General features: G+C 36.0%; 1 protein-coding gene across 3 annotated transcripts in view; it reads right to left on the bottom strand.

The window, feature by feature from the left end:
- Positions 1–17,936, bottom strand: part of PCDH11X (protocadherin 11 X-linked) — an 804,948-nt gene that overhangs the window by 703,826 nt on the left and 83,186 nt on the right. The gene's annotated exons all lie outside the window — the stretch shown is intronic.

Here is a 17,936-nt window from a genome sequence, read left to right as displayed (position 1 = left end):
AAAGAATTGTCACTACATTTTCACAAGATAAATGAAGCTATAAGCGAACTATCCAAGATTATTCCAAATGAATTAAAATATTTTTTGCTGTAGATTTCAGTTGTCTAAGATGCTTTTTCAATACCAAAGCAAGCACCAAGATAAAAATATTCCTCCATACAACATCGTAAGTGTCATATCTAATAAATACAGCTAAAACCTTTAGCGGATGGGAAAAAAAAACAAACTCTGGTCAAAATATAAACTTATATAAAATACACAGAATTTCAATATTTCCCATAGGAACACACAATCCAAATGAAATTATCTCAGAGATTAAAAATGCATTGTTATTTTTTTTAACTTCTTTTGTTAACATGCAAGCACAATGAACTAAAATTCACTGGTCAAATCTCAAATTGAGAAAGACATCTTGGGATAGGACCCATTTTCAATTCATGCCCACAAAGTCACAGTATGGGAATATTTAAAAAACAGTCTCCTCCTTGAACTATAATAAGATAATCCCTACATACAAACATAGTGATCTTGCCAGCTCGCTGAGGAGTAATGAGAGAGGAGATAATGACAGAGATGAATGAGATAAAAAGGTACTGGGGGTGTGAAGAAAAGATCAGAAGAAGACCTTAAGATTCCTATTCACAGTGATTTATGAATATATACACACACACACACACACACACACACACACACACATACATACACATTATGTACATCTAAATAATTTTTAATTATCTACTACATTTTTTAACATACATGTTGTGGACATGTGTCAAGGATCAGTTATTGGTCTCTTATTTATGTGCTGTGTCATGAAAGAACAGGATAAGATCTGAGGTTATAGTTTTGACATACTACTGTCCAAAACAAGATCCTAAAAATTAGAACCTAATAAATAATAACAGAATTTCAGAGATTGCTAGAATAATGATCAGTTTACAAATATATTTTGATCACATTATCTTTTAAAAATTTACCTGTCTTATAATTGCCTATATTGTCTTTTTATTTACAAACAAAATATTTTATTATAAAACCATACATTGATGGAATGATCAAATGAGATTATAGAATCATGGCTATAGAAATAGAAATACAAGTCTATTGACTAAGCCCACTATGACTCATGTAGGATGATATCTTCTAGAGAAAAAGATGGCCATTCAATCACGTACTTGTGATAATCGTTTTTAAAAAGAGAAGTCAGATGATTCCAAGTTCTAAAGTCAGAAAGAAATAGTTAAATTAATAACTGAAAAATTACAGATTTTATTGGATAAATGTTTAAGTATTTAGTTGTGAAAATATATTTTTTTCTCCAGAGAGTTAAAATGCCTGAGTACTGACCCTCTTTTGTTTATAATTGACAATATCCCCAGGATGTTTTCTTCAAGAAAATTATCAGCATAAACATTTTAACTCTCTGGAGAAAAATTTATATATAATAATAATTTTCTTGAAGAAAACATCCTTAGGGCTTTTGCCAATTACAAAGAAGTCTTAGTACTCAGGCTCTTTGTCTTAAGGAATCAGAACTTTGAATTTTTCTTTAATTGCCTAACAAAACCTGTTGCATAGAGCTCTTTATGACTCTGATAAAGGGCATATGTTTTTCTGTATCTACTAGAAAAAGGAGCAACCTCTGCTGCCCAGGTTCAAGCAAGTCTCCTGCCCCAGCCTCCTGAGTAGCTGGGATTACAGGTGCTTGCCACCGTACCAGGCCAATTTGTGTAGTTTTTAGTAGAGATGGGGTTTCACCATCTTGGCCAGGCTGGTCTTGGATCCTGACCTCATGATCCACCAGCTTTGGCCTCCCAAAATGCTGGGACCACAGGCATGAGCCATGGAGACCAGCCAGATTCTGTTCCCTTAAAGCAGGATCCATTTTTCACATGTAATTTCACAATGGGTGCTATGACCAGCTAAGCCTATAAATGGTCATTGCACCAAATAAGGTACTACTGGTCTTAATTTACCATGACCTAGCACATGTAGCAAAGTAGCATAATAGAAGAAAAAAAATCCTGGTTTTACCATTCTCATGGCATTAGCATAATCTCCAGTGAGTATAATGATATTTCTTAAAAATTGGCCCAATTTATCTATTGTAACTATAGCCTATAAGGTATTTTCAATAACAAAGTGATTGTGATAAAGAAGAATGCTGGCCAGGTGCAGTGGCTCACACCTGCAATCCCAACACCTTGAGGGACTAAGACAGGAGAATTGCTTAAACCCAGAAGTTTAAGACCAACCTTAGGGAGACATCATCAATACAAAAAATTAAAAAAGTTAGCTGAGCATGGTGACACATGCCTGTAGTCCTTCCTACTGCAGAGGCTGAAGTAAGAGGATCGCTTGAGCCCAGGAAGTCAAGGCCACAGTGAGCCATGATCACAACTACCCTCTATTCTGGGCAACATAACAAAACTCTGTCTCATTAACAAAAAAAAAAAGAATCCTTTTTGTCATTCAACACTTGATTTTGAAAGCTTGATAATGTGGCTAACAGAACTGAGGGTCCCTGGAAAGAGGGGTTCCATGGAAAGATGTGTTTTTTTCTTTTCTTTTTTTTAAGTTCTAGGGTACATGTGCAGATCATGCATGATTGTTACATAGGTATACACATGCTATGGTCGTTTGCTGGCTCCATCCCCCTATCACCTACATTAGGTATTTCTCTCAATGTTATCCCTCCTCAATCTCCCTACCCCTGCTATCTCTATTTGATTCTTCTCTCCCCCTTTTTCTTTTATTAGTCTGCCTAGCGGTCTATTTTGTTGATCTTTTCAAAAAACCAACTCCTGGATTTATTGATTTTTTGAAGGGTTCTGTCTCTATCTCCTTCAGTTCTGCTCTGATCTTAGTTATTTCTTGTCTTCTGCTAGTTTTCAAGTTTCTTTGATCTTGCTCTTCTAGCTCTTTCAATTTGGATGGTAGGGTGTGGATTTTAGATCTTTCCTTGCTTCTAATGTTGGCATTTATTGCTATAAATTTTCCTCTAGGCACTGCTTTAAATGTGTCCCAGAGATTCTGGTACGTTGTGTCTTCATTCTTGATTTCGAAGAACATCTTTATTTCTGCCTTCATTTCTTTGTTTATCTAGTCAACAATCAAGAGCTAGTTGTTCAGTTTCCATGAAGTTGTGCAGTTCTGAGTTAGTTTCTTAATTCTGAGTTCTAACTTGATTGCTCTGTGGTCTGAGAGACTGATTGTTATGATTTCTGTTCTTCTGCATTTGCTGAGGAGTGATTTACTTCCAATTATGTGGTCAATTTTAGAGTAGGTGTGATGTGGTGCTAAGAAGAATATATATCTTCTGTGGATTTGGGGTGGAGAGTTTTGTATATGTCTATTAAGTCTTCTTGGTCCAGATCTGAGTTCAAGTCCTGGATAACCTTGTTAATTTTCTGTCTCATTGATCTGTCTAATATTGACAGTAGAGTGTTAAAGTCTCCCAATATTATGTGTGGGATTCTAAGTCTCTTTGTAGGTCATTAAGGACTTGCTTTATGTATCTAGGTGCTCCTGTATTGGGTGCTTATATATTTAGGATCTTTAGCTCTGCTTGATGCATTGACCCTTTAACCATTATGTAATGCCCTTCTTTGTCTCTTTTGATCTTTGTTGGTTTAAAGTCTATTTTACTAGAGACAAGAGTTGCAACTCCTGCTTTTTTCTGTTCTTCATTTGCTTGGTAAATCTACCTCCATTCCTTTATTTTGAGCCTATGTGTGTCACTGCAAGTGAGATGGGTTTCCTGGATACAGCACACCAATGCTTTTTGACTTTTTATTCAATTTGCCAGTCCGTGTCTTTTCATTGGGGCATTTAGCCCATTTACATTTAAGGTTAATATTGTTATGTGTGAATGTGATCCTGCCATTTTGATGCTAGCTGGTCGTTTTGCCCATTAGTTGATGCAGTCTCTTCATTGTGTCGATGGTCTTTACCATTTGGTACATTTTTGGAGTGGCTGGTACTGGTTGTTCCTTTCCATGTTTAATGCTTCTTTCAGGAGCTCTTGTAAGGCAGGCATGGTGGTGACAAAATCTCTTAGCAATTGCTTTTCCATAAAGGATTTTTTTTCTCCTTTGCTTATGAAGCTTAGTTTGGCTGGATATGAAATTCTGGGTTGAAAGTTCTTTCCTTTAAAGATGTTGAATATTGGCCCCCACTCTCTTCTGGCTCATAGGGTTTCTGCTGAGAGATCTGCTGTGAGTCTGATGGGCTTCCTGTTGTGGGTAACCCAACCTTCCTCTCTTGCTGCCCTTAGCATTTTCTCCTTCATTTCAACCCTGGTGAATCTGATGATTACGTGCCTTGAGGTTGCTCTTCTTGAGGAATATCTTTGTGGTGTTCTCTGTATTTCCTGGACTTGAATATTGGCCTACCTTGCTAGGTTGGGGAAGTTCTCCTGAATAATATCCTGAAGAGTGTTTTCCAGCTTGGATTCATTCTCTCTGTCATATTCAGGTACATCTATCAAACGTAGATTAGGTCTTTTCACATAATCCCATATTTCTTGGAGGCTTTGTTCATTTCTTTTCACTCTTTTTTCTCTAATCTTGGTTTCTCATTTTATTTCATTGTTTTGATCTTCAATCCCTGATATCCTTTCTTCTGCTTAGTCAATCAGCTATTGAAACTTGTGTATGCTTCGCGAAGTTCTTGTGTTGTGCTTTTCAGCTCCATTAAGTCATTTATATTCTTCTCTAAGCTGTTTATTTTCGTTAGCATTTCGTCAAACCTTTTTTCAAGGTTCTTAGTTTCTTTGCATTGGGTTAGAACGGGTTCTTTTAGCTCAGAGAAGTTTGTTATTACCCATCTTCTGTTTCTGTCAATTCATCAGACTCATTCTCCATCCAGCTTTGTTCCTTTGCTGGTAAGGAGTTGTGATCCCTTGAAGGAGGAGAGGCATTCTGGTTTTGGGTGTTTTCATCCTTTTTGTTCTGGTTTCTTCCCATCTTTGTGGATTTATCTACCTGAGGTCTTTGTAGTTGGTGACTTTTGGATGGGATCTCTGTGTAAAAGTCCTTTTTGTTGATGATGAAGTTATTTCTTTCTGTTTTTTAGTTTTCCTTCTCACAGTCAGGCCCCTCTGCTGTAGGCCTGCTGGAGGTCCATTCCATACCCTGCTTGCCTGGCGATCACCTCTGGTGGCTGCAGAACAGTAAGGGTTTCTGCCAGTTTCTTCTTCTGTTATCTTTGTCCCAGAAGGATACCTGCCAGATGTCAGCCTGAGCTCTCCTTTATGAGGTGACTCTTTGGATCTATTGGGGTCAGGGAGCTGCTTGAGGAGACAGTCTGCCCCTTATAGGGGCTCAAGTGCTGAGCTGTGAGTTCCATTGTTCCGTTCAGAGCTGCTGGGCAGGTACATTTAAGTCTGCTGCAGTGGAACTGATAACCGCCTTTTTTCCCAGGTGCTCTGTCCTGGGAAGGTGGGATTTTTTTTTTTTTTTTTTTGAGACGGAGTTTAGCTCTTGTTACCCAGGTTGGAGTGCAATGGCGCGATGTCGGCTCACTGCAACCTCTGCCTCCTGGGTTCAAGCAATTCTCCTGCCTCAGCCTCCCGAGTAGCCGGGATTACAGGCACGCGCCACTATGCCCAGCTAATTTTTTGTATTTTGAGTAGAGACGGGGTTTCACCATGTTGACCAGGATGGTCTCAATCTCTTAACCTCGTGATCCACCCACCTTGGCCTCCCAAAGTGCTGGGATTACAGGCTTGAGCCACCGCGCCTGGCCCTGGGAAGGTGGGATTTTAAGTTCCTGACATGCTGCTGCCTTTTTTCAGAGCTTCCCTGCCCAGCAAGGAGGTAGCCTAGTCACAGTCTGCCATCAGAGGCATTGCTGAGCAGCCATGGGCTCTGCCCAGCTGCTGTGTGAACTTCCTTGTGGTTTTGTTTATAGAGGTATAGTTAGAACTACCTCGGTAATGGCAGTCTGCCTCAGTAATGGCAGACTGCCTCTGTAACGGTGGACTGCCTCAGTAGTGGTGGATGCCCTTCTCCCAACAGAGCTGGACCATCCCGGGTCCAGCTGCATTTGCTACAAAGCTCTCAATCCAGAGTGTTTCAGATTGCTGGTCTTTGTGGGGATGGGATCTGCCCAGCCAGATCACCTGGCGCCCTGTTTCAGCCCCTTTTTTTCAGTTGAATGGGCAGCTCTGTCTCCCAGGTGTTCCAGGTGCCAGTTGAAATGGCCACCCAGATTTCTGTGAGTTTTTGTGTGGAGACCTGCTGTGCTGGCTAAAACAGCCATGCTGGAAACTCATGGTGCTTTTCAGCTTGGGAATCTCCTGGTCTGTGGGGAGTAACAACTCATTTGGAAATGCAGTGTTCACTCTCCCTCTGCATTGTTCTCACTGAGAACTGCATTCCAGAGCTGTTCCTATTAGGCCATCAAAGCATGAGGATTCTGTTCCTATTTTACTCTAATAGAGCAATAATCAACCTGGCTTGTCCTTGATTATATAGCAAAAAAAGATATTTTCATGTAATATCTATTTATAGTGTGAAAGTTAGCAAGTGAAACCTATCATTTTATATACTGTATATTTTTTAAAAAAATAGAATTTTATTACAACATTGAATATAAGTAAATACCATAACATACTATTGTAATTTGATCTAAGTAAACTTAGTGATTGATGATAATTTGATTTTTGTAATGATATTCCAAAAGGTTTTTAGGAAGATTCAAATCCAAAATGTCTATTTATGGATAGAAAAAAATAGTTTCTAAATTGTACTTCATAAAATCCATGGCACTTAATACTCTTTTAATCCCTGACATTCTAATACTGAGTGGTTTATATGGTCAGAGCATTCTCCCAGATGCTAGGGTTATGGTGGTGAGAAAACATGTTTTACTAATGTAATAAAAGTTCAGTTCTAGCTAAGGTAAAAGAAAAATTAATAACTGTGGATTTAATGTTGTCATTGATACTAATGGATTTATATTGATTGAGACAATGACTACATTTTTAATAAGACCTATATGGGGAAATTATAAGGTATTATTAGAGGTTGCATAAACAGAAAGAAAGATAACATAGTATAAAAAGAACAATTAAATGTTCTGAATTTCTTAAGTTTTGGAGCCAATTATCCAGTTTATGAATACAATACATTTAGGAAAAAGAATCTGTTAGTTTTAATTTTAGAATTTATGTATGTATGTATGTCTGTGCATTTCTTGTTTATATATTTAGGTTTTAGTTTCATGTGTTTGTCTGAATTTTGAGTTGGCCTTTGCTTTCCCAAGCAAATTAAAGCAAGCTTGTGTCAGATAAAAAACCCAAGAACAGCATATTCACTGTCTTTTAATTACTTTATGTGAAATGGCAGTAATCTTAATAATATATTTTTCTAATTCTCATGGTGATAAGAAATGTACATACTAGTTAATGGATAATGTCATCAATGCTCTTCTGTATTCCAAAACTGCTCTTTTATATATGATGGTAATTAGCCCCAAGGGATCATTTAAATTTAGATTTAAATTAAATGAATTGGATTAATTTAAAAAAATCAGTTCCTACTTGCACTGGTCATATTTTAAGCTCTTAACAGTTCCTTGTGGCCAGTAGCTACTATATTGGACACTGCAAATACAGAATATTCTCATTATTGTATAAATTCTATTGAACTGTACTCTGCTAAGACATCATATTTTTATTAAAAAAAAAAATCTATGATTAGCCAGGTGATTGCATGCATAGCCCCCATTTTTCCAGATTTTTAGAACTCTACAAAGACTTGTTGGGCAAACATATTTAAACTTAATATTATCCACAGAATTTGAACAGGATTTGCCCACATGTATGACATAGATAATTTTCAACAAAATTTTGGTGAGATATCTAAGTTGATGTCAATGTACAGCACAAGCACGAGCTTCATATTATCACTGAATGATGATTCCAACGCTGTTCTCTGTCCCATCTCCTTCAGGAATAAAGAGTGACTAACACATAGATCCAACATCAGTCCTACCCCAAATAGAGTTAGTTTAATGCACTCACATCCACATGATTAATTAAAAAAACTAAAGTCTTTTGCCATATATTTGACCATGACAGGAGGACAATGAGAGAAATGAAAAAGGATATAAGATGTATGGCTCCTTAATTCATCATCTCCCCAACTTCAGCATAGACACGTCCTTATATACAAAAAAATTAAAAGTTTGGGAGGATTGACCTGCACTATCCTGAATTACAAATGCACTTAAAATTATTTATTTTACTGTATAGAAGCAAACTCTATATGTATATCTCTAGGTAATTTATGTAAGCCTTCATATACTAAAGATTGTGACTGTAGGGTAATATGACATGAAGCTTTGTTTAAATGTGTAATCTCTAAAGAGATAGCACCTGGCATATGTGAACACGTTTAGTAAATGTTAGATAAATAAATGTATGAATTGAAGTAGTGGTTCTTATTTTAAAAGATAAAAGAAGAAGAGAAGCAGAATTTGGTCATTCTTAATTCTCAGTCTGTGTAGGCACAAAAAAACCCTATAATTGTTGACTTGGGATTATTTTTTGTCTTTTATTTTAATAAAACTGTTCAGAAAACAGTTTCAAAATTATTTCCTGAAACAATTAATTCTTTTCTGTTCAAAAATGTTATAAAATCCAAAGCATCAATTGCTAGTAAAATTTTACAACCTAGTTGTAAAACTTTCTTTTCAGAAGAAATTATGACAACTACTAAGTGGGGTATGTAGCCACTGCATTATTGAAAAAAATACAAAACCCTGTGTCTGTCAAACATGGATAGGTGCGATTAACAAAGAAAACAAAAATCAGAGAAGAAAATAATATATGTGAACTGCATGCAAGAATCATTTACACATGATGTGTCAATTTTTGGATTCTGGTATCTTAAACGGCAGTGACCTCTAGTATACAAAACTGCCGGTTCAGGCTGAGGTCATGAAAAATTTATGGTCTTTCTAAGTAATCTCATCCAATAACCTCATTCTAATAACCTTCATTTGTGAGTGATATTTCTTCCTAAATTCAAAAATAAGCCTTAGGATTGTAAACCCAAGACAAAAACTGCTGAAATAAGCAAGATAAAGCCCTACTGAGACTTTAATTCTTGTGGGGAAAAGAGAAAGTTGATGTTGGATGTGAAACTCGAAAATGAAGTGTTTTTTTCTTTTTAAAAATAGATAAAGGACATTTATTGCCAAATAAAGAGATATATATTTTATCTATTGTCATTGGAAAGAATTAACTAGACCACTGTAGAAAACTTTAACATTTTTTACATATGCATGTGCAAGACACCACTTCATTGCCTATTGGAAGGCAATAAATAACACAGCACTTTTAGAGCTATAAATCTGGTACAGTTGCCCAGAAAATGCATACAGTGCCAGTAAGTACTAAAAATAGTTCGAAAGAGATCTAGTTCTAAAACTGATTAAAAGCCATTTATTCTTCAGATCGAGGAATGCTGGTGGAAAGAACTAAAAATTTATTTTTGACTTTCCCCACTACTTGATTTATCAATAATTAACCTACCTGATATTTAAATTTTTTTTCACTTTTCTGTTAGTATCACTGATACATTTTTGGGCCACAGGAATGCAAGAACATAGATTCAAACGGATAACACTACAATAAAATGGCTATTTTAGAAAACATTAAGGAAATACTTAAATACACATTGAATAGTCTCAATACAGGTACAATAAGTATTATAATAAATTCACTTTTATTTCACGAAAAATTTCATGGTTTGCTATAGGCTGTGTAAAACTATCAGAGGGAATAGCAACTGTTGCTTATATATTCAATACTGTGGTGCCAGTAAGAGTCTATGCACTACTTCTAAAACACTTATTTCAGCATTCATTTGTAGCATTGTCAAGGGAAATACAATAAAAAATTGATTACAATAAAATGCCCCAAGCCATTAGTCACACATCTGCTGATAACCCTAATGTCAACAAATCCCTTGCTACTTGAAAGTCATATTAAGGAAAGGAGAGTGATGTGTAAGAAAACACCGTCTCTCTTTGGAAGAAATAAATTTACATTAAAATATTAATAATAGTATTGCTAATTTTGGTAAAGCCGCATACAAGGTTTAAGATGTTCTATATGTACATTTTTTCCACTAGGACTTATCAAAGCCTATTTTGTAGCACATTACTATTCATAGCATGTGGTTCTTTTTTCTCTTTTTAAATGTTAGTCCAAAGAATAGGAATTTCTGTCATTGATTTTTCTGTATCTCGTCAGATTTCAAAATTAAGAACAGTTTTGTGTTTCCCTTTTTACAAAAGAGTAGGCACTTAGGAAGGTTCTTGAAAATGACAGAATTTTTGTACTAAGTACTGTTTTAATGTGTACTTCCCTCAACATTGCTTTTAAAAAATATATATATAATAAATTCTATTTCATGTTTTCTGGCCTTTTGTTCACTATCATTACTCTAGTTCCTCCATCTGAGTGAACAATCAAATGATTTTATTATGATACTTGAATATGCACTAAGACTGAAATGTCTTAAAGTGTTATTTTAAATTCACAATGTTTTGAGCTGGAACAAAGGAGATTTAATTGAAGATATCAGGGTTACTATATCCATGAGAACAGTGAAGCAAATCCATTCTTCATGTCTCCATTTTTAAGTCTAGTCTTTATTTGATTTTGAAAAGTCAGCTTTTGACTTTCAGAAAGAAAGGAAAATCTTAAACATATGACTTAATGTGAAGTATAGAAATTAAACACAAAACATAATCTGATTCATTCTGCAAACATCCTAGGAGAAACCACTTTTTAACTAGCATATATAATAATTCAGAATTCTCTTTTTTACTTGTTTCATTTGCTTGTGCTCACATATGCACTTGCATTCTCTATCTCATTCTTTGACTATGTCTGTCTCTTCAGTTTCTGAAACCCGCAATGCCTAAGCATGCCTTATATCATAGCAAAACTCTTTAATATTATGCAAATGTTTAAATACATATTGGCCTTGACACTAAGATTTTGAAGTTTTACCTTTTATTTGAAAATATTTCCTTTTAAAGACTATATTTCAAGCATGTGATTTGAATCACTAAATGCTTTTAATTGGGAAGACATGCAATACAAATGAAATGCCACTCCTAACTGTTGCTAATCAGCTCTTTTTAGCAGCTGCTTCCTTGTGCTTAAGTTAGATGAGCTGCATTCATAACAAGAATATAGTATACTCAACCACTGAATACTAGTACTAGAAAAAACTTCAGATATCATCTAGCCTTCCTTCACCACTTATGAATAGGACACTAAGACCCAGTAAGGTTAGGTGACTTGCCCGTGATCACACAGCTGGTTTATTGCAGAATCAGATTTGAAAGCCAAGTCTCTTAGTTTTTAGTTCAATGGATTTTCAACTGAAATGTGGTTACTTCTCAAAAGGGAAGTCATTTTGATGCTGGCAAGAACTCTACACTCAGGAGAGCTCTCAGTATGAGAAACTCACCAGGTAATTACTGTCCAAAAAGAGCAAAAGCAAAACAAAAATTACATGTTTTCTGATCCCAGAATATTGAGCCACTGATAAAGACTTCTTCCCTGCTCCCTTCAAAATTACCACCCCTAAAAAGTAATGTTTATTGAAAAACAAAACCAAAAAACTACCATCTAAATTTGTAAGAGTACATAAATAAACAATATTTTAACTTGCCAATTTAGAAATATGAATAAATATTAAGAGTGCTATTTTTCTATGTATAAATTTAATCAGATTCTCAAAGTAAAGTTCCCCTTTACTATTCTTTAATAGGTGGTATAAAGTATTTTACAGTTATTAGAAGATTTTCTTTAAAATTCATTAAAATAGGTTCCTTAAGAACATTCTAAGAAAAGTCCAAAAGCTTTCTATGGTACGGTATACTTTATCTAAAATATTGTTTTAAAGAAGCAGGGTAATGATCTAATGGTCAATTTTAATGGAAATTCATGATTAGGTTAAGCTTAAAAAATCAGTTATCAAAAATGAAAATATGATCTTTCACTAATAGATACTGCTGTAAACCTCATTGATTGCTTATTAACATCAGGAAAATTAAATTTGCTCCTGGTTCATTTTATGTCAGAGAAAACTTCAGGTAAAGGAAGTCAGTACATAATACAACCTTAAGAAGAGAAAACAGTGCTAAAAAATCTGTCATATGAAGGTGTTTTATCTTTTAAGTCTCAGGGCTCCCTGAGTGCTTCTATATCTGATTGGTTCTACCTTCTAAATTGCTAAAAGATCTCAACCAATTTATTTTGGATCTACTATCATCAAAGTCCAGAAATCTCCTTTTATTCAAAACAAGATTTCAGTTTCTATATCACATGAGAAGGCCATTTTTTCTGTGTGTCATGGCCTCTGACTACTGATTAAATGGATGTCATAATAAAGATGGTGGCAAATTTTGGGGACAGAAGTTCGGTGAATGACAAATTTGTCCAGGGATCACATTCTTTTGAAAATGAGTTTTAAGAGCAGTTCATATATTTTGCTCTTTGATGCAAATAGAGTTTCGAATTGGCAGTAATGAATCAGAGATGGTTCATTCTAATCAAGTCCTTGGTGAATAATTGGAAGTCGTTAATGCTATAATGGGTGAATGACAGAATCTTGTGGTAGATTTTTTTTTTTTTTTTAGTATTTTTGGTCACTAAAACATTGGTCACATATATGAATGAAAGTCCCAGATTTCTCAGTGACCTGGTTTTTGAGAAGTAGGATGTAGCCCAAGTAGAATCAAACCTCCACAGGTGAGCTTGGGAAGCTGAAGGATAGCATGGAAGAGTCAGAAAAGTTGGATCTTTTTTCCCTTGAACATTTCAAGCAGACCAAAATCATTTTTTCCCAGTGGAGGTAAAGGAATGGGAATCATAGATGTGTCTTTTTTCATAAATCTGGGTTTTAACTAAAATGCATATTCTTCTTTGTTGAATGCAAGACTCATAAAGGAATGGGGAGTATGGGATAGCTGTGATATGTATCTGGGATAAGAGATAATTAAAGTAAAGAGAGAAAAGTTTAGGACAGAAAATATGAGGCCATGCACAGAGAGGCTAGAGAAAACTTCAGGTAAGTCCATTTATAAGGTCTATCGAGTTGGCCCTGACCCCATGGGATATATCTGGAGATGTTAAAGGACCTTACCTCTGACTCATACTTTCCTGCTTTAATTTAGGGGAAAGCAGAACTCATTGCCATTTGTCCTAATAGTTTCTCATTCTGTATTAGAAAGAAGTACTATGTCTTCCAAGATGATTTCTGACTCTTCATTACCTCTGACTCGTCATAAAACAACTCATTGACAGGAAAAATGTCAGCAGTATTCTGTAAACATAACTATTTGAGTCTTTCCCTACTCAAATATACTGGAAGTACTTAATATTTCTAGTAAAAATACTATGCCCCATAGCAATGAAGCTAGGAGTGATTTAGGTTATGTTTGGGATCAAGTTGAACTAAAAGAAACAATGATATTTTCATACTACTAGTAATTTTTTTCTTCAAGTGCAATAAATATAACACCCTTTAATCAGGGCCTCAATACAATATAATCTCTAACCTCCATCCAGATATTAATAACATGTATGAAATTACACCAAAATTAATTAAAATGATGTCTTGAAAGTCAGAACCAGATTTTTATGGCCCAGCATTCAGCAACTATGTAAGTCACTTGAATAATTAAAATTTTCATTCATATATAATTAACCAATTCTTTACAGACCCAGCAAGTGACAAGCTTAAAGACACTGGTCCCAGTTTTGCTCAATGAAACACAGACATTTTTAATGACTGATAGCAGTTTTGATAAAAATGATTATGAGTGTATGGTCAAAAATAATTTTTCATATGCCACAATAGTAAGAGATAAAAATACTAGAATGAAAGACAGAGCAAGATGGCAAAATAGAAGGTTTCACTGATCATCCTCCCCCACCCCAAACAAGGACACAAATTTAACATCTATCTACAAAGAAAAGACACCTTCATAAGAATGAAAAAATCAGGTGAGCATTCATAGTACTTAGTTTTAACTCCAACCCCAAAAGAATCTCTGAAGAGATAAAACAAAAACAGAAAACAGTTTTGAATCACTCAAGCCACTTCTCCCTCGACCACTGCAGTAGCCTCATGGTACAGACAGCTTCTCTGGGTATTGGGGGAGGAAAAATACAGAAATTGTGAGGCATTGAACTCAGTGCTGTTCTTTAGAGCAGAAAGAAAAACCAGACCAAACACAGCTAACAACCACCCACGGAGGGAACATTTAAACCAGCCCTATCTGGTGGGGAACAACTGATCCCAATGGTCCAAATCCGAATTCTCACAAACCTTGCCACAAAGAGTCAAAGCGTTCTAGGTCTCTAAGTAAAATCAAAAGGCAGTCTAGACCATAAGGACTACAATCCTTAGGCAAGGCCTAGGGCAGAACTGGGCATAGGACTGTGGACTGGGTGGCATGCAATACTAAATCATCAGCTGAGGAAGTATCACCCTAACCCAAGGCTGTACAGTTTGTGGCTCCAAAAGAGACCCCTTCCTTCCACTTAGGGAAAGGAGAGGGAAGAGTGGGGAGGACTCTCCCTTACACCCTGGATACTGGCTCAGCCACAGCAGGATAAGGCACTGGATAGAGTCATGAGGCCCCCATTCTATGCCCTAGCTCCCAGATGACATTTCTATACAGCTGGCTTCAGGTACCAGTATGGCAACAGGGGAGCAGAGCATCAAGTGGGCTTTTGGGGTCCTCAATTCCAGGATGTGACCTTTGGTTAGCATTTCTGGACCTGCACTGGAACAGAGGGGAGCCCACTTCCCTCAAGAGTGAGACCCATGCCAGACAGCAATCACCACAAACTGACTTAAGAGCCATTGGCCTTTAAGCAAATATCAACAGTAGTTTGGCAGGACTCCTTGTGGCCTTGGGTGGCAGTGGCTACAGGGTGAGGCTCCTCTGCCTTTGGAAAGTAGAGGGAAGACAGGGAAGGACTGCATGTTGTGGCTTGAGTGCCAGCTCAGTCGCAGTACAATAGAACATCAGGTAGACTTCTAAGGTCTTTTTTACTGTAGTCCCTCACTTCCAGATGGCACCTCTGCAAACACCTGGGTCTGGTGAGACCTTGTCACCCTGAAATGAAGGACATAGACCTGTCTGGCTTTGCCACTGGCTGATTGTAGAGCCCCACATCCTTGAACAAGCATTGAAAGTAGCCACAAAGTGGTTATACAAGGCCTTGGGTGAGACCTAGTGCCGAGCTGGCTTCAGGTATGACCAGGTGCAGTCATATTGGTGAAAGCCACCAGGGTGCTTGTGTTACCATACCCCCAATTTTAGGTGGCTCAAAACAGAGAGAGCAACTCTGTTTGAGAAAAAGTAAGGAAACAGAACAACAGTCTCTACCTGGTAATATAGAGAATCCCCTTGGATACTGACCAAACCATCAAGGCGGTGCCTCTATGAGCTTGCAAGAACCAGTGTTACTGGGCTTCAAGTGTACCCTAAAGCACATACAGCTTAGATCACAACACCAACACCCTTCCAAATAGCATTCCCAAGAAGGATGGGTACAAATACCAGACACCAAAGGGTATAATAAATACCTAACTCTTCAATGCCTAAACACTGAAGAACATCTACTGGCACCAACACTATCCAGGAAAACATGATCACACCAAATGAACTAAATAAGTCACCCAGGACAAACCCTAGATAAACAGAGATACATAACCTTTTGAAGAGATTTCAAAATAGCTGTGTTGAAGAAACTCAAAGAAATTCAAGATAATGTAGAGAAGAAATTCAAAATTCTATCAGATAAATTTAACAAAGTGATGGAAATAACTAAAAAGAGTGAAGCAGAAATTCTGAAGTTAAATAATGCAATAGATATACTGAAGAATGTGTCAGAGTATTAATGGCAGAATGAATTAGCAGAAGAAAAAGTGAGCTTGAAGACAGGGTATTTGAAAATACACAGAGGAGACAAAATAACAAAGAATAAAAAACAGTAAAGAATGCCCACAGGATCTAAGAAATATTAGTAGCTCAAAAGGGCAAATCTAAGAGTTGCCTTAAAGAAGAGGAAGAGAAAGAGATAGGGGTAGAAAGTTTTTCAAAGGAATAATAACAGGGAACTTCCCAAACCTAAAAAAAGATACAATATCCAAGTAAAAGGAAGTTATAGAACACCAAGTAGATTTAATGCAAAGAAGAGTACCTCAGGTAATTAATAATTAAACTCCTATAGGTTAATGATATAGAAAGCATCCTAAAGGCACTAAGACAGGGAAAATACACACACACACACACACACACACACACACACACACTGACTGGAGTTCCAATATGTCTGGCAGCAGACTTCTCAGTGTAAACCTTAAAATCAAAAGAGAGTGGCATGACATATTTAAAGTGCTAAAGAAAAATAAACTTTTACCCTAAAATAGTATATCTGGTGAAAATATCTTTCAAACATGAAAGAGAACTAAAGACTTCTCCAGACAAACAAATGCTGAGAGATTTCATCAACACAAGATCTGCTCTACAAGAAATGCTAAAGGGAGTACTTCAAAAAGAAAGAAAAGGACATTAATGAGCAATAAGTAATCACCTGGAGATACAGATCTCACTGGTAATAGCAAGTACACAGAAAAAAACAGAATATCATAACACTGCAACTGTAATGTGTAAACTACTCTGATCCTAAGAAGAAAGAATAAACAATGAACCAATCAAAAGTAATAACAACCACTTTTCAAGACATAGTCAGAAACAACAAAAAGTTTAAAAGCTCAGGGATGAAGTTAAGGTGTAGAATTTTTATTTGTTTCCTTTTTGATTGTTGGTCTATTTATGCAAACAATGTTAAACTATTATCAGCTTAAAATAGTGGGATATAAGATGGTATTTATAAGCTTCAAAATAGCCTCAAACCAAAAAACGTACAATGAAAACACACACACAAAAAAGCAAGAAACTAAAACATATCACCACAGAAAATCTCCTTCACTAGAGGAAAACAGGAAGGACAGAAAGAAGGAAGTGAAGACTACAAAACAACCAGAAAACAAACAATGAAATGCCAAGAGTAAATCGTTACTTACCAGTATTATTGAATGTAAATGAACTAAAATCTCCAATCAAAAGACAAAGATTGGCTAAATGGATGAAAAAACAAGAACCAGTGATCTGTTGCATACAAGAAACATGTTTCACTTATAAAGTCACACGTCGACTGAAAATGTAAAAAACAGAATAAGATATTCCATGCCAATGGAAAACAAAAAGAGCAAGAGTAGTTATATCAAACAGAGTAAATTTCAAGACAAAAGCAATTAAGAAGAGAAAAGGAAATTTAGTATATAATGACAAAGGTGTCAATTCAGTCAGAGGATATAACAATTTTAAATATATATGTACCCAACACTGGAGCTCCTGGATATATAAATAAAACATTATTCAAGCTAAAGAGAGAGATTAGGCCCAGTACAATAATTGCTAGACATTTCAATCACCCACTTTTAGCATTGGACAGATAGTCCCAACCGAAAATCAACAAAGAAACATCAGACTTAATCTGCACTATACAACACCTGAATCTAATAAATATTTGCAGAACATTTCATCAAAGAGCTGCAGAATACACATTCTTTTCCTCAACACATGGATCATTCTCAAGAACAGACCATATGTTAGGTCTCAAAGCAAGTATTAAAACATGCAAACAACTGCCAATTACATCAAGCACCATTGCTAAGCACAATAAAATACAATAAAGAGAGGAATTTTGGAAACTATACAAATACATGGAAAAAAATAATATGGTGCTGAATGATCAGTGGGTCAATAAAGAAATTAAGAGGTAAATTGAAAAGTTTCATAAAACAAATAGTAAAGAAAAT

This window comes from Callithrix jacchus, chromosome X (assembly GCF_049354715.1).
Source record: "Callithrix jacchus isolate 240 chromosome X, calJac240_pri, whole genome shotgun sequence".
NCBI lineage: Eukaryota > Metazoa > Chordata > Mammalia > Primates > Cebidae > Callithrix > Callithrix jacchus.
Note: the sequence above shows the minus strand (reverse complement) of the source record. Positions and strands in the feature narration are given on the sequence as shown.